The 10,324-nt window shown below is 41.9% G+C and overlaps 1 long non-coding RNA gene across 1 annotated transcript; it reads left to right on the top strand.

Annotated features, from left to right (window-relative positions):
- The first annotated feature begins 4,905 nt into the window (after positions 1 to 4,905).
- LOC111210272 lies at positions 4,906 to 10,324 on the top strand. Its single transcript, XR_007324387.1, has 2 exons — positions 4,906 to 8,781; positions 8,860 to 10,324. It is a non-coding gene; the product is annotated as an uncharacterized LOC111210272 (long non-coding RNA).

Here is a 10,324-nt window from a genome sequence, read left to right as displayed (position 1 = left end):
TTCCCGCTCTTCGAAGACGATCGTATCGTTACGGGCGTCGTCGGTTGGGGACCGAGGCAGCCAGCTTGAACTCGTCTCAGCCTTCCATCCATAAGCTTTGATCGACGGGATCGAATCGCGATAGAATTGCGATCCTCCGATGATCATGCTCACCCTTCGACGGTTGATTAGTTTCCACGGTCATCCTGCCTCCTTCCGCGTTTCTCGCCCGACTGATTTTCGCGGGTGTCATTTTCGGGGGACTCTTTATTATTTTTGGGAGGGCGATCGGAATTCAGGAGGAGGTCTTATATGCCTGTGACCTTCGAAATTTCACCGGCGAGGAGCTTCGCAGCAAGCCTTGCGCCGAGAACCTTGCAGTTCATAGTGGAATGACCTCTGGTTTGGTGGAACTCGCAGTAGGAATTATCCTTGAACTGGTTCCTGGCCCAGGTATTTCCGGAAGTCTTTCCCTGTTCGGAGTTGATAGCGTAATTATGCTCGCCCTGGAGATCTTCTCCCTCGTGGTGGACATACCTGTCGTTACGAGGGTTTTTCATTCTCGCGGACGTCTTCTGCGGGTTGTACTTCTGGGAGAGGACTTTCATCTCTTCTTCCATCATGATGAAGTCCGTTGCCTTGTGAAGAGCGGTTCTCGGTTTTTCAAGGGATATCCATTGCCGGAGTTTCGACCTGTACTAGAGAGTTTTCTGCAAAGCTTTGACTGCCACTTTGTCGCTGATTCCAGTGACTCTTGCCATTACCAGCTTGAACCTGTTCATGAATTCGCGGAGGGGTTCGTCTTCTCTTTGAGATAGACTCCAAAGGTCGACGTCTGAGGTTTCCCTATCATGAACATGGAATACTGTTTGAGAAACTCCGAGGAGAGCTGACGGAAACTTCTGATGGAGTTTCGTTTCAAAAATGAAAACCATTCGAGCGCGGCCCCTTTGAGGTTTTCGACGAAGAGGAGGCAGTAGCCAGCGTCTCATTCGCGTTACTTGAGTTTGCACCTTCCCATCGCGATCTGGAAAGACTGTAGATGCCATCGTAGACGGGAATTTTGATCTTCCCAGGATCTGAGATGTTAGTTTCCGTGATCCGGGCAGTGAACGGAGTCTTCCGCGCTTCCTCGAGAAGTCTGTCGATCTCGGGTGCAGCGCTTGTCGCGTGGTGAATCTGCGACTTTATCGCCTTGACTTCTGCCACAGTTTTTGCGATGTACTCGCGGAGATCATGGATCTCATCAGGATTTCTAGCAGCCTTGCGAGCCTGTTGGCTGCGGTGGATCCGAGCCTGATTCTCGGCCAATTCTTCCTACTCTACCCAATAGAGGTTTTCTTCTTCCTCCGTCATGGGCCTTTCGAACGACGCGTCCTCCCGAGTGGACTGGCTTCGCGTTCTTGTCGGATGGACGTCGGCACCTCCGTCCGAGTTATCTGACTGGTCGCTTATGTCCAGATCGATCCGCTTGATATCGCCTCCTTCGTTGTTCCCGGCGGGAGGTGGAAGGTTCTCCGCGGTCGGTTGTGCGCCTGGCGGGACTGTTTTGTCAGGGTTCTGATCTGAAGAATCCTGGTCTGCCCGTGTGCCCCGATCGCTCGGAGTCACAAAATCGAGTCTTCTGCCGCTGCGGGCTCTTGTGGCCCCGCGCGGGTTTTTACTTTTGGCCTTCGCCGTTAAGGTTTCCACCTGTTTTGCGAGAGAGGCCACAAGCTTTCCTTGTTCGTCCGACTTTTTCTGAGCGGAGGCGAACATTTCTTTCACCTGGTCCAGTATCACGGCGTTCGTTGGATACGTTTCCAGCTGGAGTTCTTTCAGCGTTGGCATTGACGGAAGTCCCGTCGTGCGTTTGCTTGTCTTTATCAGCGTCGATCGTCATACCTGACTGAGCGTTCGCGGATGCGTGAGAGATAGATCCGCACACCCCCTCCTTCTAGTGCCAAACTGTGGGAACCGGAATTCACACCGTCGAGATTTGTTAATCAGAGGAAAGCCAAGCTAACCTAGCCTTCCCTGAAGGTCTCGGTTATCTGCTGGGCCACGCACAACACAATCAATATGAAAGAGTCGAAAGTAATAAATCGTAAAAGAGCGAAAAGAGAACAAAGATGTCTTATTTCCGAATTCGCGTTTGAGCGTGAACAACAGGTAAGATCCTAGGCCACGAGAGCTGTCGGTACGTTCGCTAGTCTAGCCACCTAAGTTCTAACCTAGTCGAGCCGCAGCTCGATAGTAAAAAAGGAAAAATGCCTAAATTGCTCTAAGTATTAAGTTTGCTCTAAGAAAGCTCCCCCTTGCTCCTCGCCTTAAGCCCTCCTTACATACTCTCTCTAGGTCGGTTTGCACCTTTTCCTGGGCCGGATTCGTCGCGAGATGGGCTTTTCCATTTTTCGTCACCCATCATGATTATCTTCGCAAACTTGACATTTATCTTTTCATGCGAATAAAAAATAGATCGTCATGTCAGCCTTAGGCTCAATCATGTTCTAAAATCGTAAGTGGGCCGTTTAGCCGTGGTTCAGGCCCCTTTTGGACCGTTTTGGGACTTGGGCGTTTTTACGATTTTTCCTAAGAAACAGCCGTTGGTTCTTCCGAAAGGATTCCAATTCCCCGTATAATTAAGGCAACTGGTGTTCAAGCTAACCATAGCCGTTTTATACGGCAGGCATGAATCCGTTTCAACGACAAAGTTTTTTATAACTTTTCTCGAAGTCTTTCTTTGATAATCATAAGCGAGACGAGACATGGGTATTGCGTCCAAGGGCCCAAATATTGTGTTACGGTAACTTAGACGAGGATGCACGGTTTCGGGACAGGAGGTCGGTCCTCGCCCTTGGGCGAGGTGACCTCGGTGCGGTTCATCCTCGCCCATGGGCGAGGTGACCTCGGTGCGGGTCGTCCTCGCCCATGGGCAAGGTGACCTCGGTGTGGGTCGTCCTCGCCCTTGGGCTAGGTGACCTCGGTGCGGGTCGTCCTCGCCCATGGGCGAGGTGACCTCGGTGCGGGTCGTCCTCGCCCATGGGCGAGGTGACCTCGGTGTGGGTCGTCCTCGCCCATGGGCAAGGTGACCTGTGTTGAGACGGTCGTCACCCTAGGGCGAGGTGGTCGACCCTTGCTTATGATTGTTCTTCGGTTCGCATCCGCGAAAAACTGTCTTTTACTTGATTTAACCATTTTCCGGGAATGTCTAATTTTCAAGGATCGATCGAGAGTTGGTTTTACATGAACTTTCAGGCATTGATTCTGTCGTGACCGGTTTTAACCCCAACACACATGATTCATAGCAGCATGCTACTGCGATTTTGAGGATGAATACGAGACAGAGTATTCAGGATTGATCGATAGCCGAACCCAACCATCGATCGACAGTGCCATTCATCCAACGATCGATACCCATTCCAGAGAATCGATCAACAGTATTCCTGCGAATGAGACTTTCGCCTTGCTAGAACACTGCTATCCAAGCTTTGCAGTTAGTACCCAGACATCGATTAATTACCGTCACGGTGAGAAGATCAGCAGACAAGGCGACTATTCTATTGACAGTCGGGCGGAAGATAGCCATCACGAGATCTTTGCAGTAGACACTACCTGAGATGTAATCTGATGAGTATGACGAGGATTGCCACAGAGAAAAGATTATTGAGTACCATGGTCTAGCCATGGATGATAGAGGACTTCTCCATACATCGCTTGCAGATGCGAAGCCAACATCGATCGACAGCAACATCAAGCCATCGAAAAGACGCTCATCACACACCATTTTGAGGTACATGTAAAAGATAATACAGATTATGGTTATCTAACTCCATATGAATTTGGTATTGTCAGGGATCCAGAAGGCCAAGCACGAGTCATGGATGGACGCATTCTCAACATATCCAAGGAGGACATAGCTGAAATCATTGCCACGAATGGGTCCAGAAACTTCCTGGACACGCTGAACAGAGCTGTGGATCCACCATCGATTGACGACGCAGCTGCACTATCGATCGACGACCAGTTCGATTTCAGACAAAGCACACCTATTCAGAACAGAAAAAGGAAACCTCGCTGGGAGAGTAGAGACGAGTATGGTGTATACAGAGATGAGGATGGATTTGCACGTGCTGAAGATGGCAGAATCATCCATGTGTCCAAGGAGGACATCCGAGCTATTATGCCCGCAATTGTTGGCAACACCCGTATTGTTCTACCATAGTACGCAGAGGTACCCATACCTTATGTGCCAGACGACGCCAGTTACAACAAAGCAGAGATTGATGAGATGGTAGCAGAGATCTACAGAGTTCTTCGGACTTCAGATGATTATCATTCAAAGAGGCTCGATGACATCTACTACCCATTCGACAACAATATCAGCTGGTTGACCACACACACATATGAGATGAAGCACGACAAAGACATGATTCAGAAACAGCATACAGTGGGCGCATGAGCATCGAAATCGATCGACGATCACACTCAGCCATCGATCGAAGCCCACACTCGAACATCCATCGACGCTCGACTTGCATCATTCGAAGACATGCTTCAATCATTCACCTACAGGCTTGATGGTGTCTACTATCCGCTCCGTGACGATATCGATTCATTGACCACACACATGAACGCGTGCAGCAGGAGATAGACATGATTCAAAGACAGTTAGATTTTCAAGCAGAACACTTACCATCGATCGACAGACGGACACGCCTATCGATCAACAACGAGGGTCCATCACTACGAGGCGAGCTGGTAACCGAGAAGGCCTTACAGAATAAGCTTGATGAGATCACTTTCTCTCAAGACTTGCTGAAAGAAGATGTCTACCAGGAGTTGAAAGACATGTAAGAATCGACACATGCCAGAATTCGAATGCAACAACGCATCATTGGAAATCTTCAGCATAGGATGAATGCAAGTGAGGTTGCTAGAGAAAGATTAAAGAATCAGTGGACCAGAGGAGATGAGGCCATAAGAAGCTTCATTGGCACTTGGTTTCAAATGAGAAAAGATGAAGTGGACACTTGCAGACATCCAAGTGGTCACTTTGATCACTACTAGCCAAAAACAGCTTCCAAAGTCAAGCTAAATGACTATAACAAAGCGCTGAGTGGGAGGCAACCCACTATTAAGTATTTCTTTAAGTTTTTAGTGTTTACATTTATTTATTTTCGTTTTTAATTTTCTTGAAGGTCGTAAAAAAAAACAAAAAAATAGAAAAACCAGAAAAACCTAAAAGAGACCCAAGTAGCTGTTACTTGCCATCAACGGATGAGATCCAGTTGACATCGTTCGACAGCACAACACCAGTAACGATCGATAGACACTACCCTGTGTCGATCAACATCGACGTCTGCGATCAGTTATATCGTTTTCCTTGTTACATATTGTCCTTATGATTTATGTTTTCACCAAACTCCAACTAAATGTACACTGGGGACAATGTAATTTAAGTTTAGGAGAGGTTTACTGATATTAAGTTTACCTTTGAGTTTTATTAAACATTTCAAAAAGTTTTTATTGAGTCAAGAAAGGGACAATGAACTTTTACAATTTTCCTTACTTATCTAACCACTCTTTAGCACAATTCTAAGATTTATTGAGTGCAGATTGTACTATAGATGCTAAAGTGGATCATCCTGCCAGTTATTCACACTTGCTTAGAATGTTTGAAAGATCCAAGCTGACCTCCAACCTAATTGAGCTCAACTTGCTTGTCTTGGAGCTTGGTATGCATTGGATCGGAATCCTCCTGCAAGTCTGGAAGTTATTAGACTAAGTGTCCCTGGTTTTCCTTCCACCTCTCTTTGGCATCCATATATATTTAAAAAAGATTGAAATGATTTCTTGCGGTGTAGAGGGGTAGGAGTGTCTCTTGCGACCCCATTATTCTACTCTAATAGAAAGATCACACATTGTTTGGAAGCGAGAGGTAGATACATTATCGATGACCCCACTATTCGCCTATAACTTTGCCCAGTAAAAAAAAAATCGGATTAAGAGAAGAGAGAAGAGAGAAGAGGAACCATAAAAGGTTTACATGTAGGTCCAGATACTTGTTTGAGTTGATTTCATGTGTTCAGTGATCGATACTCCCAAGGTAAAGCTTACACCTTTATTATTTATATGAATGAGAATGAGGTCAGTAGAGGGGTTAGTCAGACATGCTTTGTTAAGTTGTTGGATGAATGGAATTGGTTGCTAAACTAAGATACTGCATGGAAAGTACCTATAAGTTAGGATTGATTTGATGTGGTTTGCAATATTGCTGAGGTGATGATAGTAAGTTCTAGACGACTGTAAGTCCAAGTCCCACAAGAATTACCAGATTACCTCTAACGAGGTTTAACCTAATATTTATGTGCTATGCCATTGTTCTAGGCAACACACGCTTTCTTACTTTCATACAGCAAAATACTTAGAGTCTTAGGTTTGGAGAGAAGATCCAAGAACTCCTTTAGAGATTTGTGATTGGAACTCCAGTTTTCTACTATATTCTATTTATGCAGTTTTCTTATTTCTTTGTGATGAATTGCTTAGTTATGTCTGAGTAGTTCTCCTTATTAGATTTAGGGTTCAGATATTCATGAGGGATTAACTTCAAATATTGAATTGCTAAGTATTAGGATATCCATCAATTAAACTGTTCTTAATGCCTATGTTCTAGAGTAGCTAACTAGGACCTTGCCTATAGATATTAGGGTGCAAGCGGAAGCTTGGTTCTCTGTCTGAATTAGTTTAGATTGTGCTAGGTGTTGGGTTCAAAAACAGACACGACGAAGTTAACATCCAAATATCCGTAAAAATCAGCATGACCGCTTTTACGAAAAGTGATCTTCGTAAAGAAATATTTAAGAAGAACTTTGCGGTGAAATCTTGCACTGATCTCGGTTGATTCATCGAAACTAAACACCCATAGTCGAAGAACACGTTCATAAAACGTCAGAAAAGGATCCAAACAAGGTCGCCACGTAGTGACCGGTCCACGAACGAGCCGGTCGCTATGTAGCGACCAACCAAGCCACTCGGTCGGTCGCTACGTAGCGACCGACCTGCAAACGAGTCGGTCGCTAAGTAGTGACCGACCAAACCTTTCGTTCAGTAGCTACGTAGCGACCGATCCAGTGCGGACCAGGTCGCTACATAGCGACCGAACTGTCTCGGACATCGATCAACGGGTACGACCAAAATCCGTGCATTCTTGTCTGTTCCTCAATGCTAGCTCCCATGTACCGCAGCCATATCATTTCTCACATCATTCTGATCAAAGTTACCGTTGAAACTTTACGACAAAAACCGCGAGAACTTGTTTTTGTCGAAAACAAAATCATAACAAACGTTTCATGTTGAAAGACGGCCCAACGAGGTCTAAAACGCGACTACAAGCCCACTTACGATTCTTTAAGAATGAGCTCGTAGATACTATGGCGGTTTATGTTTTTATTTTATAAAAAAAAATATAAAGATAAGTTTCCGCAGAATAAATGTTAAGTTTCCGCGGATAAACATGAAGATCGGAAAAAATGGAATACACTACAAGAAATATAGGTATTGGTAGCAGTTTGCGGTAGCACGAATTCACGAACTGCTACTAAAAGTGTCAAAATCCGGATCCTAACTCTATCGTAGCATTAAAAACGGGCTACGGATATTTTCACTTAATAAAGCCTAAAAATCACCACTATAGCGGGAAAGTCATGTTGGAGGCAAAACACTTAGCGAAAATTTTAGCTTTTGTGCCATTTAGGTAGAGTTTTTATTTCTTCTTTACAAAAAAAAAATCACTCATTCTAATTCATAGAAAAAAAACTATTCTCTCATCTTTCTCCTCCTCCATAGTCGAACTTATTTCTCTAATTAATTTGGGTTTCTTTCTTCAACTTTGACAAAAAAAAGTCGTTTCCTTTTCCTTCTCTGCTTCGACGTTGCTTGGATTGACTGAAACCCCATTGCTACGGTGTTGCAACTGGAGATTTCTGCTTCGCCGCTGCTAGGATTCTCTCCTCACTGCCAACTCCTCACTGAAATTAGGGTTCATAACCTTTGATCAGTGTTGATTCTTGTGGTTCAGTTTCTCCAAATCGGTACCAATCTTCAAGATCTCAAAACCCAGAATGATTTTTTCTTTATCTTCCCCTTTGTTGCTTCGTTCAAGTTTACACTTCCATGCTTCTTCCCACCAATCCATCGTTACAGCAAGAAGAAGTATCACCTTGTTCCACCGCCAACAAATTCGTTGTAATTTCACAAAGTTGCTGCCTTTTTCTGCAAATTGACAGTGTTGTCTAATATTTTGATATCTGCAGAGTCTATCAAAGTCAGGAGGAGGAGGTTTGCTTAAAAATTTAGAGCATGAGGATGATTCTTCTTCCTCCAGACAAGGTGTGCAAGTCTTTCCTTTTTCTCTCCCGTAGCCTTGGATTGTCTCTAATGCTTGGTATTTCTCAGGGAGAGGTTTATATACGAGGAAAAAAGCGAGCTGGTTTGACAAGTGACGAGAAGGTTTCAGGGCTTTGCATTGGCCTTGTAAGTGCTCTTTTCATGAGTAGTGTATGTTTGGTTTGGAGTGTGTGTATCTGGGGTTAAGTCTCTGCATTTTTATTTCTTCTTTTACTTTGTGTCTTTGCGTGAATCTACGAATGAAATCTTAGAGCAGCACTGCCTCTGTTTCGTTTCATTTCTATGGATGATATTATCTTTTCTATTCAAGAACTGGATTAATTAACCCGCTTGCTTACAGGTGCTGCTACCAAGTAGTGGGCATTGGAACTTGGAAGATGGTACTAACTCTGTCGCTATGGCTAAAGAGGTGAAGTAAGTACATATATATGTTATCTTTGCTCGTTTCTCTTTATTGAAAGAGTTCCTTAATTTTTAATGTTGAAACTACAGTGAGAGTCAACTTTGAGTTTTTGAAGAAACTTGGAGTTGATTGGTGGTGTTTCTACACGTGAGCTGTTTGCTTTGAACATTGGGTTTGCAACAGTGAGAAGAACCAGAAGGCTAAAGACTCTAGCTGAATATGTCATGCAGTTGGCTCTTATATGTAATATCTTTTATAAGCATTAGGAATCTTAAACATTCACAACTGATTCACGGATGGGAGTAATGTATTACACGTTGGGGAGGTTTATGTATATTTTGGTGCACTCTGCGGCACTTGAGATGGTTTAGTTTATTAATTATCCAAGAACATACAAGATATATAAATGTATATCTAAAATACTATTAATCATACTCTAAACCCTTAATTTTTAATATTTCATCATAAAATCCAAATATACCAACAAATAATATGATATAATTAAAATCTAACACTAATAATAAACTAGAAATTTTTTTTTTGCTTCAAGTTCTAAACCCTAAACATACCATAAATTCCAACATCCAACACTTACAATAAACTTCAAAATGAACATTTGTAGAAATTTATAACTAAAACAAAAGCATATTACTTTAAAAATATATAAATTTTCAACATGTAATTTAAAAAAAAAAAAAAACCTAAACCTAAACCCTAATGTTTGATGTCGGTGTAATACTTGGAAAGATTCTATGTAAGATGTATCTATTATGAATTTAATGCAATATATGTTTTAGTTATAAATCAATTTGCAATTTGCAATTTATAATTTATAAAATATAATCTTAAATTTAAATTCTAAATCTCAAACACTAAATCTTTAATCTACCCCCTATATCAAATACCCCAAACCTCAAACCTATGATATAAATTTAAAAACCAAACTCCAATTATATTCAAAAACTCAAACCATATACTTGATCCTAAATCTTAACCATGTACCTAATAGAACTTATATCCAATATATAAAAACATTTAATAGTTAAAATCCTATTTTTTAAAAGATTAATTTCATATTTTAAATATATACTTTAAACAATCATCCCCCAAACTCTAAACCCTGAATGATAAATCTAATCTCCAAATTTATTTATTTTCATTTTAACTCAAAATCTTAAATGTAAACTTTAAATCTATTTCGAAACTTTAATTTCTGATTTTCAACTTAAACCCTAAACTCTATTTCATATACCTCAATATCAATAACAAAGTTTAAAATTTAAAATTTAAAACTATAAATTTAATTCTAAAGATTAATTTTTAACATTTAAATTGTGAAATCTAAATCTTATTTTTTTCTCAAAATTTTATCATAAATATTCTATATATTAAACACACAAAATAGAAAAGGAAAAAATGGTGTTCCAAGAAAAAAAGAATAAAAAAACAACAACAAAACAATCTGATTGGTCAACACATATCGGCCAGTCACGTTTAAGTGCGAGGATCAAGCCTTATAAAATAACAGCCGTCGATAGAAGTGAATCCAATGGA

Source organism: Brassica napus, chromosome C5 (genome assembly GCF_020379485.1).
Source record: "Brassica napus cultivar Da-Ae chromosome C5, Da-Ae, whole genome shotgun sequence".
Classification (NCBI taxonomy): domain Eukaryota; kingdom Viridiplantae; phylum Streptophyta; class Magnoliopsida; order Brassicales; family Brassicaceae; genus Brassica; species Brassica napus.
Note: the sequence above shows the minus strand (reverse complement) of the source record. Positions and strands in the feature narration are given on the sequence as shown.